The 19527-nt window shown below is 41.8% G+C and overlaps 1 protein-coding gene across 1 annotated transcript in view; it reads left to right on the top strand.

Annotated features, from left to right (window-relative positions):
* LOC108790375 (VPS10 domain-containing receptor SorCS1-like) overlaps nt 1-19527 on the top strand; it is a 475033-nt gene that overhangs the window by 147104 nt on the left and 308402 nt on the right. The window lies entirely within an intron of this gene.

Below are 19527 nucleotides of genomic sequence, written 5' to 3'. Positions count from 1 at the left end.
CTCACCCTCTCTCACCCTCTCTCTCTCTCACCCTCTCTCTCCCTCTCTCACCCCCCTCTCTCTTTCTCTATCTCTCCCTCTCTCATCCCCTCTCTCTCCCTCTCACTCTCTCTCACCCTCTCTCTCCCTCTCTCTCCCCCCTCTCTCTCTCTTTTTCACTCTCTCTCACCCCTCTCTCTCTCACTCTCTCTCTCACTCTCTCCCTCTCTCACCCCCCCTCTCTCTCTCTCTCTGTTCCTTCCTTTCTCTCACTTGTTCTTTCTTTCGCATTTCAAAGGCAAAGGCATCTTTCTTTCAAAGGCATTTTGTTAGCTGGGAGCATGGGGTTAGACATTGAGGAGATGTTACTTTTTAAAACGTTTACTATTATTGTTATTTTTACCTTTTTTTATTTTCTTCTCTGGGAAAAGTGGTTCTTTCTAGGAAAAAAATATATTGGAGTCAATGAGGGAGGCAGGAGGTGGTTTCAGTGGTTTGCAAGGTTGCAATGAGCTTTCAATGGCTCCCGACAGCTACAGAAAATGCTTTCACCTATCAAGGATCTGTTCCTGGAAAGGGGCCGGAAGGATCACCAGTAATTTGCTGCTGAAACTAATTGTTGATAAAATGTAACAACACATATACAAGACTATTGATACATTGATACAGATAGACATATACAAGACTATTGATACATTGATACAGATAGACATATACAAGACTATTGATACACTGATACAGATATTGATATAGATACAGATAGACATATATAGGACTATTGCTATATAGATACAGATAGACATATATAGGACTATTGCTATATTGATACAGATAGACATATATAGGACTATTGATACATTGATACAGATATAGATACAGATAGACATATATAGGACTATTGATACATTGATATAGATACAGATAGACATATATAGGACTATTGATACATTGATACAGATATAGATACAGATAGACATATATAGGACTATTGATACATTGATATAGATACAGATAGACATATATAGGACTATTGATACATTGATACAGATATAGATACATATAGACATATATAGGACTATTGATACATTGATACAGATAGACATATATATTGGACTATTGATACAGATATAGACACAGATAGACATATATAGGACTCTTGATACATTGATACAGATAGACATATATAGGACTCTTGATACATTGATACAGATAGACATATATAGGTCTATTGATACAGATATAGACACAGATAGACATATATAGGACTATTGATAAAAATATAGACACAGATAGACATATATAGGACTCTTGATACATTGATACAGATAGACATATATAGGACTCTTGATACATTGATACAGATAGACATATATAGGTCTATTGATACAGATATAGACACAGATAGACATATATAGGACTATTGATAAAAATATAGACACAGATAGACATATATAGGACTCTTGATACATTGATACAGATAGACATATATAGGACTCTTGATACATTGATACAGATAGACATATATAGGTCTATTGATACAGATATAGACACAGATAGACATATATAGGACTATTGATAAAAATATAGACACAGATAGACATATATAGGACTCTTGATACATTGATACAGATAGACATATATAGGACTCTTGATACATTGATACAGATAGACATATATAGGTCTATTGATACAGATATAGACACAGATAGACATATATAGGACTATTGATAAAAATATAGACACAGATAGACATATATAGGACTCTTGATACATTGATACAGATAGACATATATAGGACTCTTGATACATTGATACAGATAGACATATATAGGTCTATTGATACAGATATAGACACAGATAGACATATATAGGACTATTGATAAAAATATAGACACAGATAGACATATATAGGACTCTTGATACATTGATACAGATAGACATATATAGGACTCTTGATACATTGATACAGATAGACATATATAGGTCTATTGATACAGATATAGACACAGATAGACATATATAGGACTATTGATAAAAATATAGACACAGATAGACATATATAGGACTCTTGATACATTGATACAGATAGACATATATAGGACTCTTGATACATTGATACAGATAGACATATATAGGTCTATTGATACAGATATAGACACAGATAGACATATATAGGACTATTGATAAAAATATAGACACAGATAGACATATATAGGACTCTTGATACATTGATACAGATAGACATATATAGGACTCTTGATACATTGATACAGATAGACATATATAGGTCTATTGATACAGATATAGACACAGATAGACATATATAGGACTATTGATAAAAATATAGACACAGATAGACATATATAGGACTCTTGATACATTGATACAGATAGACATATATAGGACTCTTGATACATTGATACAGATAGACATATATAGGTCTATTGATACAGATATAGACACAGATAGACATATATAGGACTATTGATAAAAATATAGACACAGATAGACATATATAGGACTCTTGATACATTGATACAGATAGACATATATAGGACTCTTGATACATTGATACAGATAGACATATATAGGTCTATTGATACAGATATAGACACAGATAGACATATATAGGACTATTGATAAAAATATAGACACAGATAGACATATATAGGACTCTTGATACATTGATACAGATAGACATATATAGGACTCTTGATACATTGATACAGATAGACATATATAGGTCTATTGATACAGATATAGACACAGATAGACATATATAGGACTATTGATAAAAATATAGACACAGATAGACATATATAGGACTCTTGATACATTGATACAGATAGACATATATAGGACTCTTGATACATTGATACAGATAGACATATATAGGTCTATTGATACAGATATAGACACAGATAGACATATATAGGACTATTGATAAAAATATAGACACAGATAGACATATATAGGACTCTTGATACATTGATACAGATAGACATATATAGGACTCTTGATACATTGATACAGATAGACATATATAGGTCTATTGATACAGATATAGACACAGATAGACATATATAGGACTATTGATAAAAATATAGACACAGATAGACATATATAGGACTCTTGATACATTGATACAGATAGACATATATAGGACTCTTGATACATTGATACAGATAGACATATATAGGTCTATTGATACAGATATAGACACAGATAGACATATATAGGACTATTGATAAAAATATAGACACAGATAGACATATATAGGACTCTTGATACATTGATACAGATAGACATATATAGGACTCTTGATACATTGATACAGATAGACATATATAGGTCTATTGATACAGATATAGACACAGATAGACATATATAGGACTATTGATAAAAATATAGACACAGATAGACATATATAGGACTCTTGATACATTGATACAGATAGACATATATAGGACTCTTGATACATTGATACAGATAGACATATATAGGTCTATTGATACAGATATAGACACAGATAGACATATATAGGACTATTGATAAAAATATAGACACAGATAGACATATATAGGACTCTTGATACATTGATACAGATAGACATATATAGGACTCTTGATACATTGATACAGATAGACATATATAGGTCTATTGATACAGATATAGACACAGATAGACATATATAGGACTATTGATAAAAATATAGACACAGATAGACATATATAGGACTCTTGATACATTGATACAGATAGACATATATAGGACTCTTGATACATTGATACAGATAGACATATATAGGTCTATTGATACAGATATAGACACAGATAGACATATATAGGACTATTGATAAAAATATAGACACAGATAGACATATATAGGACTCTTGATACATTGATACAGATAGACATATATAGGACTCTTGATACATTGATACAGATAGACATATATAGGTCTATTGATACAGATATAGACACAGATAGACATATATAGGACTATTGATAAAAATATAGACACAGATAGACATATATAGGACTCTTGATACATTGATACAGATAGACATATATAGGACTCTTGATACATTGATACAGATAGACATATATAGGTCTATTGATACAGATATAGACACAGATAGACATATATAGGACTATTGATAAAAATATAGACACAGATAGACATATATAGGACTCTTGATACATTGATACAGATAGACATATATAGGACTCTTGATACATTGATACAGATAGACATATATAGGTCTATTGATACAGATATAGACACAGATAGACATATATAGGACTATTGATATCCTCTCCCTCTCTCCCACCCTCTCTCTCCCCCTCCCACCCCCCTCTCTCTCCTCTCTCTCCCTCTCTCACCCCCCTCTCTCTCTCTTTCTCACTCTCTCTCTCTCACCCCTCTCTCTCTCACTCTCTCTCTCACTCTCTCCCTCTCTCACCCCCCTCTCTCTCTCTTTCTCACTCTCTCTCTCTCACCCCTCTCTCTCTCACTCTCTCTCTCACTCTCTCCCTCTCTCACCCCCCCTCTCTCTCTCTCTCTGTTCCTTCCTTTCTCTCACTTGTTCTTTCTTTCGCATTTCAAAGGCAAAGGCATCTTTCTTTCAAAGGCATTTTGTTAGCTGGGAGCATGGGGTTAGACATTGAGGAGATGTTACTTTTTAAAACGTTTACTATTATTGTTATTTTTACCTTTTTTTATTTTCTTCTCTGGGAAAAGTGGTTCTTTCTAGGAAAAAAATATATTGGAGTCAATGAGGGAGGCAGGAGGTGGTTTCAGTGGTTTGCAAGGTTGCAATGAGCTTTCAATGGCTCCCGACAGCTACAGAAAATGCTTTCACCTATCAAGGATCTGTTCCTGGAAAGGGGCCGGAAGGATCACCAGTAATTTGCTGCTGAAACTAATTGTTGATAAAATGTAACAACACATATACAAGACTATTGATACATTGATACAGATAGACATATACAAGACTATTGATACATTGATACAGATAGACATATACAAGACTATTGATACACTGATACAGATATTGATATAGATACAGATAGACATATATAGGACTATTGCTATATAGATACAGATAGACATATATAGGACTATTGCTATATTGATACAGATAGACATATATAGGACTATTGATACATTGATACAGATATAGATACAGATAGACATATATAGGACTATTGATACATTGATATAGATACAGATATACATATATAGGACTATTGATACATTGATACAGATATAGATACAGATAGACATATATAGGACTATTGATACATTGATATAGATACAGATATACATATATAGGACTATTGATACATTGATACAGATATAGATACAGATAGACATATATAGGACTATTGATACATTGATATAGATACAGATAGACATATATAGGACTATTGATACATTGATACAGATATAGATACATATAGACATATATAGGACTATTGATACATTGATACAGATAGACATATATATTGGACTATTGATACTGGTTTTCATCCCTTTCCTGCTTTATCCAATACGTGCAATATTTGTAATTGGGTCTACATCAACTGTAATAACGGATACATGTGTCACAGGGCTGTTCCTTTTTGCTGTAAAGTCATATGCAGAAATGTTTTTCCATTGGACTTCAGGGCACATGAGATGATTGATTGCACTCAGTGGGTAAGAGGCTTCCTCCCCCAGACGCTCTATCTGCCCACACAGCCGGCTGTTCCAGGGCAGTTTTCTTATCTCGCTTGTCTCGGGCTGGCGACCATGCTCGCCATTCAATAACTCTATCAAGCGATATCTCACTCCTATGACACGGGTGCTAGACTGTGATATACAGTACACTTCGCTGCCATGGAAATGGTTATAAGCGCCTAAACGTGTTTAAAAAATAAAGTATTAATTGCACGCTGATTCTTGACTTTACGTGATGCGCTGAATGTCAAAATAATCACTTTGAAAAGTCTCTAGGAAAAAAAATGACCTAAAAGATAGACATGTGCACTGCCAAAAAATTTGTTTAGTTTCGTTTCGTTTTAAATTCGGATTTGTGTTATTTAGTTTTTCAGGATTCGGGTGTGAAAGTCAATTCGGATTCGGAATTCGGATTCGGACGAAATTCGGTAGCGGTAGGTCGAACGTTCGTTTCGTTTTTTGTTCTTATTCGTTTCGTTCGTTCGTGACATTTGAGGGGGAAAAAATATTTTTCTCCTTCTCTAATGTCACTTTGCTCCAACGAACGAAACGAATAAGAAACGAAAACATGTCTACTAAAAGAAAATCTGTTTTCAAGCAGCTTCATGGCCAGTCTATCATTTTATAACTCCCTACCCATGTGTATGATTGTTTTATTTTAAAGATTGGGATTCCTAAGATAAGGGGTTGCCAGGTGCCTGGGATTCACCTGGACAGTCTGGGTTTTGAGTCCTGTATGTGCTGTGTCTGTGTTTCAGGCCAGCTGGAAGTTGGACACAAAATGTCACAATGTCAGGCTGACAGGAGCAAACACGGGGTCCTGGTGTTCCAATCTGAGAGCATGGAGAAGGCACGAGAGACTGAGTGACGCTGGAACTTGGGAAGCAAGGAGATGTCTGAAACACAGGGTGCAGATAACTCTTGAAAGGCAAACTCTCCTGGCTGTCATTCCTCTCTCTATCCTTGCTGGCTCTCCTCACTTTCTCCCCTGGCTGTCTCAGCTTGCTCTCTCTCACCTGGCTCTTTCTCCTGGCTGTCTCTCCTCGCTCTCTCTCCTGGCTGTCTCTCCTCAGTCATCCTCCTAGATGTCTCTCCTCACCCTCTCTCCTGGCTGTCTCTCCTCACTCTCTCTCCCCTGGATGTCTCTCCTCGTTCTCTCTCTCCTGGCTGTCCCTCCTTGCTCTCTCCCCTGGCTGTCTCTCATGGCTCTCTCTCTCCATTGATCTCTCCTTGCTCATCCTTCTGGCTCTCTCTCCTGACTATCTCTCCAATGGCTACATTGATAAGTATATGACCACCAGAAGAATCCTTAACCCTTGGACATGTGTGTCCTTGCAACCCCAGGGGAGACAATTGCATAAGCAGGTTGCATCGCTGGGTGTAAGGCCCACACAGGCCCAAGAGTTAAGGATTCTTCTGGTGGCCATATATTTAATGGTATAACCATTGGTGTACTGGTGCTTCTGGCCTCTAGCTGTGATTGGTCCACTGGCCTAATTACAGGGGCCATACTCTGTATCTACTGCCCTTATGGAATTAGCTTGCTGTCCATGCGTGTAGTCACTCTGTCCACTTGACTCAGTTGTGGCTCCACTTGTTTCTTGATCCTTCACCTCTTCCATCCCATCTGAATTTGTGTCAGCATTCTCAGCTTGGTTTAACATTTCGGCTAGTATTCCGGGGGGTGGGGGGAAATAGAAGTATAAAGAAGGATTACACTTATGTGCACATTAAGTCATTTATTCTTGCAGTTGTTTTGATTCAGACTGGTCCTGTGTAGTTCTGAGGAGCTGGTAGCTGGGGCATTTCTGTATAGGTTTATCAAAAGGTTTAAAGAATAAGGTCACTTTTAAGATATCTGTGATTTTTTATGTAATTCAGTAAATTGGGTTTGAAAATAATATCTTTCATCTTTTTTTCTTTCTCATGATATTACCTGAGAGCTGTATGGGGGGGGGGCTGAACATTTCATCTGATTAAAGGCATCTGCACACATCTTCAAACGCCCTTTAAAAAAACGAGAAACCCGTCTGAATAAAACAACCGATTTCTGGTGAGATAAAATAACTTACATCGGGGCTGATTTATAAATCTAAAGTCCAAATACATTTGTTTGTGAATCTAACATTACCCTCCCCACATGGTGAGATTGCTGCTGTCCAAGGGTGGCTTCATTGCTCCTCCATAGAGTGGTGCCACCCTAAGACAGTAAGGGGCTCATATATGAACCTTCAACCCAACATAAAGCTGGATGAATGCCATTCGCATAGGATTACTGCCACTACATGGCGCAGATGGCGCTGGGGAGCATAGAAAAACCCATCTAGTGGCCGTACTGCTGTGTAAACAGCATTTGTCCAGCTTTACACTGGATGGAAGGTTTATACATGAGCCCCAAAGTCTGATACTGGCCAGATCACTGCTTGATAAATAAAGAAAAACAAAGCTTAAAAGAGAAAAAAACTAATGCACCTCATGCATTGTGACATTAAAGTATTTTGCATGCAATCAGAGCAATGGAAGGTGGGTAGAGGAGCGCCGCCAGAGAGTGATGCTGCCCTCTGCAGGCTCCTGATCTCTCAATCTGGCTCTTAGCAACCTTGGACGCTCTGGTCAGCATTCTGCCCAGTTCCTGGCAACCAGTGACATTACTGGTTGATTGGAGCTGGGCAGGACGTCGGCCAGAGCTCCCCAGGTTGCTAACAGCTGGTTGGGGAGATGTGTATAGCCCTTACACATCACCCCGCCTGGCTCTTAGCAACTAGGGATGCTCTGGCTGGAAAGTGGACGGCATGCACCCTGCAAACAATGTGCTGCCTTCCCCCCTACAACAGCCTCATGCTACCTAATTAAAGGGATGGTCCTGCAGCTACCATATCTAAGGATTGGTTTTTATTTTTGGGTCAGGATACGCTTTAACAGTACTTACCTCTCGGGCAGTGAAAGGAAGACCTGATAATACACGAGTGTGGATCTATATTTGTTCCCAAGACCTTGATAAGGAAAAAGATCCCTTAGCCATCTACAGAGAATTCCCTAACAGGCAGTGCTGCCCAATACATTTGTTAACCTGCTTGGGTGTATCAGTCTAACATACCAAGGTGGGTCATCCTCCACGGGAGAGAAGAACCCAGTACAACCAGTGGCTCCTTCTGGCATAGCATCACACAAAGATACACCAGCCATTCCCTACTTTATTTTTACTGCCTACGATACTGTTGGGGAGTTTTATGCACTTCCTGTCTGGTGAAAGCATCATCACTGTGAATGGAAGCAATTTTTATGAAAGGAGCCCCGGTTGGAGGCAAAACCCAAGAGGGTTCTTAACTCTTCCCCACTTGATCCAAAAGTAACAACAAATAATAGTTTTGGGTGGACGTACCCTTGGTGGGAAAGAAATACACGTTTATCATCTTTTTTGAAAAAAATTAATTAAAGTACAATTTAACTTCAACTTTCCCCACTCTGTACCCGCCCCATTTGTTCTTGGATGGATGAAACCTTGAAGACTCTACGGAGGCGATGCAATCCATCTCTGTCTATGAATACATCGCCTCCACAGCTCAATTTGCGTCAGCTTCATAAACCTGAACTCAGGCAAGCGTTGCCGGCCCAATAAGCCCATGCCGCTAATCGCCCACTGTCTGGCAGGAGCCTCACGTGACGTGCCCAAGCGGCACGGTACATCGCCACCTCTCTAGGAATGATGGATCTGGGAAGGCTCGCAGAACATTGTGCAGTTCTTGGAATACAGCAGGCCATCTTGTAAACAGATCAGAGCGTGTGCACTCACCAGGGAGGCTGTGATTGCAGGTTTTAGCCGCCGCGCCATCCCGGTGGGTTGAGCAATACCGATCTTGGCTCGCAGACGCCGACAATGTATTAGTATAATTTTCCCCGCTGATACGCAGGCCTGCCCGGGCTGTATATGCTTAAAATTACACTAACACGCATTTTCCGCGGCCAGCTACACAAACAAACAAGGAAAAGCTTTTTACTCTTGCTGAGCGTTATGTTGCTGAACTCATAGTCAGCCTCAGTACCAGACACACACACAAAACGTTCCTTCTAGTGATCTAAAACACCTCCATTCACCAGAACAGGGTCAGATCCGGATCAAAGTTATCCCCAACATAAAAGTGAAACTATAATACTTTTGGATCTATTTATTTTTATTTTTTATTTATTTATTATGTTATTTTTCTATTGTAAAATATTATATACATTCTTTGTATTACAAACAGACCATTTATACATAACGATCGATTCCCAGAGCATTATGGATTATGTTGAGACAGCCAGAGCAAAGCATCTAGCCTTGAGGATCCCTTTGCCCGATTGATTTGTCTCATTTTAAATTAATGTCTTATAACGGTTGCTTTATTTTTTTTGTGTCCTCCTCTATATACAACCTTTATATTATACTGTAAAAATTTTTTTTTTTTAAATTAACATTTGACAAGGGATTCCTAGGGCACTGCGGGTTATCTAGAGACAGCAGAGCAAAGCAGCTTGCTTTAAAGCTGCCTTTGTCTGAATTATTGATCTCATTTAATTTTTTGTTTAATTTAAACATTTTAAACTAGTTTTTACACCTTTTTCTGTCTATCTATATACAGCTCATGTTTTACAAAAAAATGTTTAAAGGAGAACTATGAGGTGAGTGCTTTTCACACACCTCATAGTTCTAGCCGTCCTGTGACAATGAGACTGTCACAGGTCGGCTCAGTAGATCGGGAAGTGAGCGAACACATACCGGCGTTCACTCACTTCTCGATCTTGTTACGGCTCTCTGCCGTGACAGGGGAGGGGCTGGATTCCCCCTCCCCGCTCCGATCCTCAAGCGCTGACTGGCGGAACTGACGGGGGAGGGGGCGGGTACAGCTGGCTCTGCCTCTAGATAGGCAGAGCCCGCTGTCACTCACGCAGCTGGGCGGACATAATTGTCGGGATCCGTTTCAGCTGCGGCGTCTCAGTATACCGCAAGCTACAGCTCGCAGTATACTGAGCTAAGGGTGACGGGAGGATGCTAGTTTGTGTCCTCCCGTTACCCTTAGGAGAACTATGGGGAAAAGCACTAACCCCATAGTTCTCCTTTAATAAAATTTTCAGCGTGCTAGGGACTGTACTGGAAAGCAGCTTGCTGTGCAGCTTACTTTGAGTGATTTGCCTTATTTAATTTGTGTAAAAAAAGTTTACTTTGTGTATATCTCATAAAGATTTAATACAGGTATTCCTCACTTAACGACCGAGTTTCCGTTCCTACGACCAGGTCGTTAAACGAATTGGTCGTTAAGTGAGGAACTCTGTACAGTAGTGTACTGCATTAGTACACTACTGTATAGCGTTGCCGATGTACAGTACCGAACAGTGTGCTGTACATCGGGCAATTAAAATACTTACTGGGACCCGCAGTGAAGAACGGAGGACCTCACTTCCGCCGGCGACACGTCGCACTGACGCTGACACGCAAGGTCGGAGGTCGATCGGAGGTCGGTCGTAAGTGCGAGTGGTCGCAAAGCAGGTAAGTCGGTAAGCGAGGAATGTCTGTATATGGAAAGGGAATCTCAGAACACTGTGTGTTATCTAGAAACAGCACAGCAAATTAGCTTGTTCTGCAGCTGCCTTCGTCTACATTATATATTTTTTGTTTACTTTAAATGTTTTATTTTTTTTAACTATCTATATACAATCCTTGTTTTATAAAAAAAATGTTTAAAAGAGGACTATGGGGTCAGTGTTTTTCCCCATAGTTCTCTTAAGGGTCACAGGAGGACATGTACTAGCGTCCTCCCGTCACCCAAAGCTCAGTATCCTGTGAGGTACAGCTCACTATATACTGAGAGCGCCGCAGCCGGGATGTTCCCGCCCCTCCCCCGTCCGTTCCTGCCAGTCAGCGCTGGAGGATCGGAGCGGGGAGGGTGGGAGCAGTGAGTGACAGTAACGGCTCTCTGCAGGGAGATGATCGAGAAGTGAGCGAGCGACGGTATGTGTTTGCTCACTTCCCGATAGCTATAGGCTATCTAGGGACTGCACTGCGAAGCAACATGCTATAGAGCTTACTTTGTCTGATTGATTTGCCAAATGTATTTTTTTTAAAGTAAACTTTCTGTGTATATGTCATAAAGATGTAATATACGACAAGGGATTCCTAGAGCACTGCGGGTTATCTAGAAACAGCAGAACAAACAAAATAGCTTCTTTTGCAGCTGCCTTGAATAATTTGTCTTCTTTTATTTAAACTTTTTAAACCATTTTTTCTCCGCCCCCACACCGCTCTGCCGGACTGTGATAGGCGGCTGAACGGTGTGGAAGGAGAGACGCCGCCGCTCACAGCGCTCTCGTCCTGCAGAACTCGGCCGGCTGTTAACTTTCGCTTCTCCCCGCTGGAACAGCGCCCAGCGGGGAGAAAAAAAATCAGGGATGCGCCGATGTATCGGCCGAAACATGGCTCTTTCTGCATTATGCCAAAAGTGCCATTTTCGGCCGATATGTTTCGGCGGCCGATATATCGGTGCATCCCTAATTTTTTTACTATCTCTATACAATCCTTTTTTAAAAAAACAATATTTTCATAAATGACAAAGACTTTCCAGTCTGCCACAGGCTACCTAGGGACCGCACTGCGAAGCAACTTGCTTTACAGCTTCCTTTATCTAAATGATTTGCCTTATTTGATTTTTTTAAAGTGTAAAACAGCTAACTTTTTTTGGGATATATAATAAAGATTTCATATATGACCAGGGATTCCCAGAGCACTGCGGGTTATCTAGAGACAGCAAAGCGGCCTGTTTTGCAGCAGTCTTTGAATAAATTGTATTATTTTCTTTTTGTTTTGATCTAGACTTTTTAAACTAGTTTTTACATTTTTTTTTCACTATATACTGTATATCCTTATTTTGTGATGTTTAATACAGCACAATTAATTTTTAGTGCAGTATGGGTTATTTAGGGACTGCACTGCAAAGCAGCTTTGCAGCTTCTTTTAATTGATTTGCCTTATTTATTTATTTATGTTTTTATTTATTTTATTTTTTTAAAGTGTAAAAAAAAGTATTTTATATATTTTGCAAAAATCTAAACACAATGTAATACACATTTAATACATGACTAAGGATAACCAGAGTGCTATGGGTTATCTAGAGACAGCACAGCAAAGCAGCTTGCTTTGCAGCTCCCCCCCGATGTGTGTTTATGTGAAGACGCATGTACTCGAGGGGGGCAGGGGACTTTAAAAAAAAATAAAATCATTTTTACATTTATTTCATCTAATATTCATTTTAAAAACGTATTTTTTTCCCCACTTTACTTCACTTGAATTGCTATCACATAGGGGGGCTTACAAGACCCCCTACGTGATAGAATATTGGCAGTGACAGGTACTCTTTAAGGTGATATTGGGGGTCCAAAAGACCCCTAGTGTCACCTTTACACTCTATATAAGCTATTGAAGTGCAGATCGCAGGCTTTAAGAGCCGAGCACTGACAGCTATGGGACAGCAAGTGATGTAATCTGCATCGCTCCCGGGTCCCATAGTACGTGCAGGAGATCGGCAAAAGCCGCCGGGAGGCCTGATGCCAGTGACGTACACTGTATGTCACTGGTCTTGAAGCGGTTAAAGACAAAGCTCATCAGAAGCTTCTTCTCTTGGAATAAAATTCTTAGCTTTCAGCCAGGGAGGGGGGAGGGGGGGGATAAGTCTCCCCTCTGAGTCAATCAGTTGTGTGTTAATGTCAGATTGAGCTATTGAGCTCTGTACTACCAGGCTTCCTTTTCAACAAAGCAGCTAAGAAAAGCCTTGTTAACATGTTGGAAGGATGCTAGAGCTCCGGCTTGTTGGTTTGGTATAAGAATACAGAGATTCACATGCAGCATTTCATATTTACATTGGCAGATAAAGGAACCTTACTCCAATGATAATTTTGGATAAAGCCGGGAAGAGTTAAGATTTGTTGGCTCGTTTGTGAGCCGCTCTGGGAGTCAGTGCCGTTCCCTGTGACTAGCATGTATTTCACATTTTAGAATATTGGGGTGGATCTATGCAAATCATAACTATGCCACTGTGGCCCAGTAAGAGCTTCTCTCTAAACTCCTTCCAGATATTAAAATGACGAACGCTCAGGCTTGGGTGGATGAAGCAGATCTTTACATGCAGGATATGGAGGAAGCTTTTCAGCATTCACCGCGCCAATTGTAAGTTGATTATGTATTCCTGGCACCCCCACCCCGCTGCAGAGATCCTGAGTACACAAGACATACATCAAACGGCTTTGATTATCCTGGCCGGGTTTCAGAGCTCGCTCTAAATTTCACATTGACAATCACGTTACGATGCATAAAAGTAAACTAAGATGGAGCGATGTGGTTTTATGGTTCCCAAATGTCCCCAGTTCAGGGAGACAGTGCCATGTCTCTGGAGGTTTGTCCTTGGAAATGTCCACAGACTTCATACGTGGTGGGTTGTCCACCGCAAGTACCATTGGTTCTGGAGAACTTCATCATGTTCTGCTTCTGCAACTCACATGTCCCCCGTCACAGTTCCTTGTACATTGATCCGGCGCCGGGTTTTGCCTCCTGTCTGAGCTGCTCGGTTTTCTGTCAGTCTGCCCTGAACCTAGGTGTTATAAGGCTTGTGCACCTGTGCTTTAGCGTTCGAGCCGCGTGTCTCCACTAGGGTTGCCACCTGTCCCGGATTCACCTGGACAGTCCGGGTTTTGACTCCTGTATGTGTTGTGTCTGGGTTTGGAAACAGCACATACAGGACTCAAAACCTGGACTGCCCATGTGACTCCGTGACAGGTGGCAACCCTAGTCTCCACACTAGTAGCCGGACCTCTCTGTTTTCTGTGGCATTGCCGCTTGAGTATACCTTGCATTTTGTGTCTTTATTTGCTCTTGTTTGTTTCAGTGTTCCCTTCCTGCTGCTCTCTTACATTCCCTCTGTTTTCTGTCTGTGTACCTCTTTTGTTTGCTGGGCTGTGTGTTCCCTCCTCAGCATTGCTCCCTGCTCTGTTTGTGGTTGCCTCCTGCTCCTGCTTCCTGTGGTTAGTGTGCTCTGCACTATTGTGCACCTCCCTCCTTTCTCTTGTGCGTTCCCCTCTGCTGTTCCTGTGTATCTTTTGTCTCAATGGGTACACCTATTATGTGTTACCTTCTGTTACCTGCTCCCTGTGTCACGCATGTTCCCTGGGTCTTCCATCCAGTATCTGTTTTTTGTACCTTGTATCCTGTACGCCCCCTGTGTCTTGTCCCATGTGCGGTGGTCCCTGAGTACCCGCTGGCACTGTGCCTGCACAGGTGTGTCAGAGAACCGCAACCTGGGAGCTGCCCCGCAGTTTAACATCCACACCATCAGTGGCTCTGGGGAAGACCGGGTGTCTTCTTAGATCCTGCGACTCTGGCACACCTGCGTTTGTTGTGCGGTCACACTGTCCCTGCATCTCCAGAGACCTGTATCCCTGCCCATTCCTAATTCAGTCACTATATACTGCTACGCAAGACCCAGAGTTTCCGATTCCGGGTGCCCCAGTGCCCTAATCGTGACATCCCAACTATGCACACCAACAAGTCCGAAAGAAACCCACCGCACTCCTGATCAGCATACTCCTTGAAGATGGGTGCTGAAATGACTTTGGATGGTGCCGATAAAATCAATGAAGATAGAAGATGTCACCGTCACACCGATGCAATGTGTCCAAAGTAACACCTTTATTGATGCATACACATATTGTTACAAGGATGGCAACGTTTCGGGGTCGGTCAGGGTCAGGCTCAATATATCATATGCTGGTGACATGTTCTATCTTCTCACTAGGCAGACATCGCTGTGTCACTAGCAACTCAATGGAATTGGTGCACATACACGAGCAGGATTTTGCCGCCAATGAGGCCAATGGAAGCGGCCACCTCAGGCGGTACTCATGGAGGCACAGTTTGGAGTTGGCTCTGATGCCATTCTAGACACTCCATCTTTAGTGCATGGTCAGCCCTGTGTATACTTAGGCCCTGGTCCCCACAGCGTCATTGGTTGTAACTGTAGGGGCAGTTGGACGCTTGCGCCATAACAACCAATGACGCAGCCAACTGGGTCCTAACAACCAATGATGCTGTGCTGCCCAGCCAACTGGGTCCTAACAACCAATGACGCTGTGCAGCCCAGCCAACTGGGTCCTAACAACCAATGATGCTGTGCAGCCCAGCCAACTGGGTCCTAACAACCAATGACGCTGTGCAGCCCAGCCAACTGGGTCCTAACAACCAATGATGCTGTGCAGCCCAGCCAACTAGGTCCTAACAACCAATGACGCTGTGCAATCCATCCAACTGGGTCCTAACAACCAATGACGCTGTGCAGCCCAGCCAACTGGGTCCTAACAACCAATGACACTGTGCAGCCCATCCAACTGGGTCCTAACAACCAATGACGCTGTGCAGCCCAGCCAACTGGGTCCTAACAAACAATGACGCTGTGCAGCCCAGCCAACTGGGTCCTAGCAACCAGTGACGCTGTGCTGCCACCCACCAGCATCCTAGCAACCTGTGTTGTCACACGGGTCCTTTGCTTAGGCTACAAGTGGCCAGTATAACATGCATTACACAGGCATGGTCCACTGTTCTCACCATCGGGAAACCCGCCCTGAGAATAGCCATTAAGCCATCATCAAGGCGCATGTAGACAGGAAGTGGCTAAAAGGAGGCTGCCGGAAATTCCCTGCCATTATTCCTGAACTGAAAACTAATGTACAAGGTCAGTGGGTGGTGTAGAGGTATAACCAATTCAGGCCTGTAGGCTTGCATGTTCCTGACCATGTCACAGGGAGGAGTTGGCATCGTTGTAGGCTGGAATAAGTTCATTCACCTATCTGCCAAATATTAAAAATAAAAATGTATACACATAACCAGTTATGCGTATTGGATTATATATGACTTAGGTTCTGCTTTATGAAAGATGGTTGCCCTTAAAACCTGACGAAGCCTCTGCAGAACAAAAGAAACTGACTTCTGTCTGTTAGTAATTTCTATAGAGAGCTTCTTTCTACTTGTCACCGCATGTCGTATTTTTGATTCCGCTCACCTGAATAGCAAGCAAGGAACAATCAGTATCATTCTCGGCTTGTAGGAATAATGACGGCGTTCTTTGAAACAGCAGACAATGCGAGGTGTCTTTAGCATGAAATGTCTCCTGGTTAAAGTGCCTTTGTCCAGTCGAGTATTCTGAGAACAAGAAAAAGCTGATAGACTTTGCGTAATGTAAGCAGCTTCTATGTGTTTGGAAGGCCAAGATCCAGACTATGAGGAAGAAAAGAACAAGAGCTTTCTGCTTTCCTCATGCATACCATACTTAAAGTTGGCCAGGGTACGGACATTCAGATAGGTGCATATTATTAACAAGCAGTCAATAGGCTCTAAAACAAGCCCTCACTGACCACTGTAGCTGCAGTCGCTGTGGAGTCATTAATTCTCCAATTTCACAAGAGAATCAATTTTTTTTTGGTCTGTGTACATTGCAGTTTAAAAGGTTGGCAGGTCACTGCTGAGAGAGGAACTTTTCAGCAGTGACCTGGCAGAGTGAGTCACTGCTTGTAGGGAGGAGCAGGGGGTGCTGAGTTGTTCGGTCACTGCTGGTAGGAGAACTGAGCTTCAGAATCACTGTTGGGATAAAGGAACAAGGGAAGCTGAGCTGCTGAGTCATTGCTTGCAGGGAGAAGGGGAGGTGAGCTGCAGAGTCATTGCTTGCAGGGAGAAGGGGAGCTGAACTGCAGAGTCATTTCTTGGAGGGAGAAAGGGAGCTGAGCTGCAGAGTCATTGCTTGGAGGAGAAGGGGAGCTGATCTGCAGAGTCGTTGCTTGGAAGGAGAAGGGGAGCTGATCTGCAGAGTCGTTGCTTGGAAGGAGAAGGGGAGCTGAACTGCAGAGTCATTTCTTAGAGGGAGAAGGGAGGTGAGCTGCAGAGTCATTGCTTGGAGGGAGAAAGGGAGCTGAGCTGCAGAGTCATTGCTTGGAGGGAGAAAGGGAGCTGAGCTGCAGAGTCATTGCTTGGAAGGAGAAGGGGAACTGAGCTGCAGAGTCATTGCTTGGAGGAGAGGGGGAGCTGATCTGCAGAGTCGTTGCTTGGAAGGAAGGAGAAGGGGAGCTGATCTGCAGAGTTTTTGCTTGGAGGGAGAAGGGAAGCTGAGCTGCAGAAGTAAATGTGCTTCTGCTGTAAACTTTGAGAATGGAGTTACAGAAGTCCGTTAGGGCTTGTATTGAAGCAAATTTACTGTGTACTATGAATATATAACTATTTAAATGTCCATAGCTGACCACATTTCTACTTTAATGTTCAACTCTGGTTGAAGGATGAGTAGGTTGGCCTTAAAGTCAGGAAAGTCATTGATAGGAGAAGGGGAGCTGATCTGCAGAGTCGTTGCTTGGAAGGAGAAGGGGAGTGAGCTGCCGAATCATTGTTTTGAGGGAGAAAGGGAGCTGAGCTGCAGAGTCATTGCTTGGAGGGAGAAAGGGAGCTGAGCTGCAGAGTCATTGCTTGGAAGGAGAAGGGGAACTGAGCTGCAGAGTCATTGCTTGGAGGAGAGGGGGAGCTGATCTGCAGAGTCGTTGCTTGGAAGGAAGGAGAAGGGGAGCTGATCTGCAGAGTTTTTGCTTGGAGGGAGAAGGGAAGCTGAGCTGCAGAAGTAAATGTGCTTCTGCTGTAAACTTTGAGAATGGAGTTACAGAAGTCCGTTAGGGCTTGTATTGAAGCAAATTTACTGTGTACTATGAATATATAACTATTTAAATGTCCATAGCTGACCACATTTCTACTTTAATGTTCAACTCTGGTTGAAGGATGAGTAGGTTGGCCTTAAAGTCAGGAAAGTCATTGACTTTGGTAACAAAGTGAAACCAGAAGAATTGGCATAATGTAGGCAGCTTCTCTGTGTTTGGAAGGCAAAATACAGACTATGAGGAACGAAAGAGCTTTCTGCCTTCCTCATGCAAAAAATACTTAAAGTTGAGGGCGGACCCACAGAAGAGGCTTTTGTGGTAAACGAATGTACATTGTGGTGCTCATTCTAAAGCCAGACTTTCACTTTTAAAATGGGAATTAAAAAGTGTTTTCGCTTTGTACACATTTTAGGATATTTGCTTTCATTGACATAGATATCTAAAAGTAATATTTATGCACGTGCTACATTTTATCTTCTGTTTCATATTTTCAGTGTATTTGTTTTTAGATATTTGTAGATATTTACGGTATATATTTATTATTTTGTACTTTTCGCTTCCTTCCTGATTTCCTTTCCCTCCTCTTCTCTTTTCCCAGATTCTCTACATCTCTCTCTCTGTTATCCCCTCCTGCCTTCTCTTTGCTCTCCCCTTATGTTCCTTTTCTTTCCTCTCCCCGTTTCTTTTTTGCTCTCTTCTCCACATTTCCTTTCCTCCATTTCCCTTTCTTCCCCGTCTCTCCTATCCTCTCCTCTCCCTTCCTCTTTACTCTTCTACCCACTTCCTCTTCTCCCCTCCCTTTATGTCCTGCTTCTTTTCTCTTCTCTTCCCTCTGCCCCCTTCACCTCTACTCTTCACTCCTGCTCTCCTCTCGTCCTCTCTCCTTGGTCCTCTTCTCCCCTTACTACATTCCTGTCGCTTTTCCTCCTCTCCTTTTTGCTCCTCTCTTCCCTTCTCTTGTCCCCTTCTCCTATCTCCTCCCTTTACATTCTCTCTGCTGCTCTTCTCACCTCTACCCTTTCCTTTTCCCCTCCTCCCCTTTTCTCTCTCCTTTCCTTTCCTTCTTTATTTGTCTAACCGTCCTTTCTTCTCTCTTCTTCTTCCTCCTTTTCTTTTTCT

The sequence above is a fragment of the Nanorana parkeri genome, unplaced genomic scaffold (assembly GCF_000935625.1).
Source record: "Nanorana parkeri isolate BGI_ZX_2015 unplaced genomic scaffold, ASM93562v1 scaffold469, whole genome shotgun sequence".
In the NCBI taxonomy this organism is placed as follows: domain Eukaryota; kingdom Metazoa; phylum Chordata; class Amphibia; order Anura; family Dicroglossidae; genus Nanorana; species Nanorana parkeri.
This window is presented reverse-complemented; position numbering and strand designations above follow the sequence as displayed.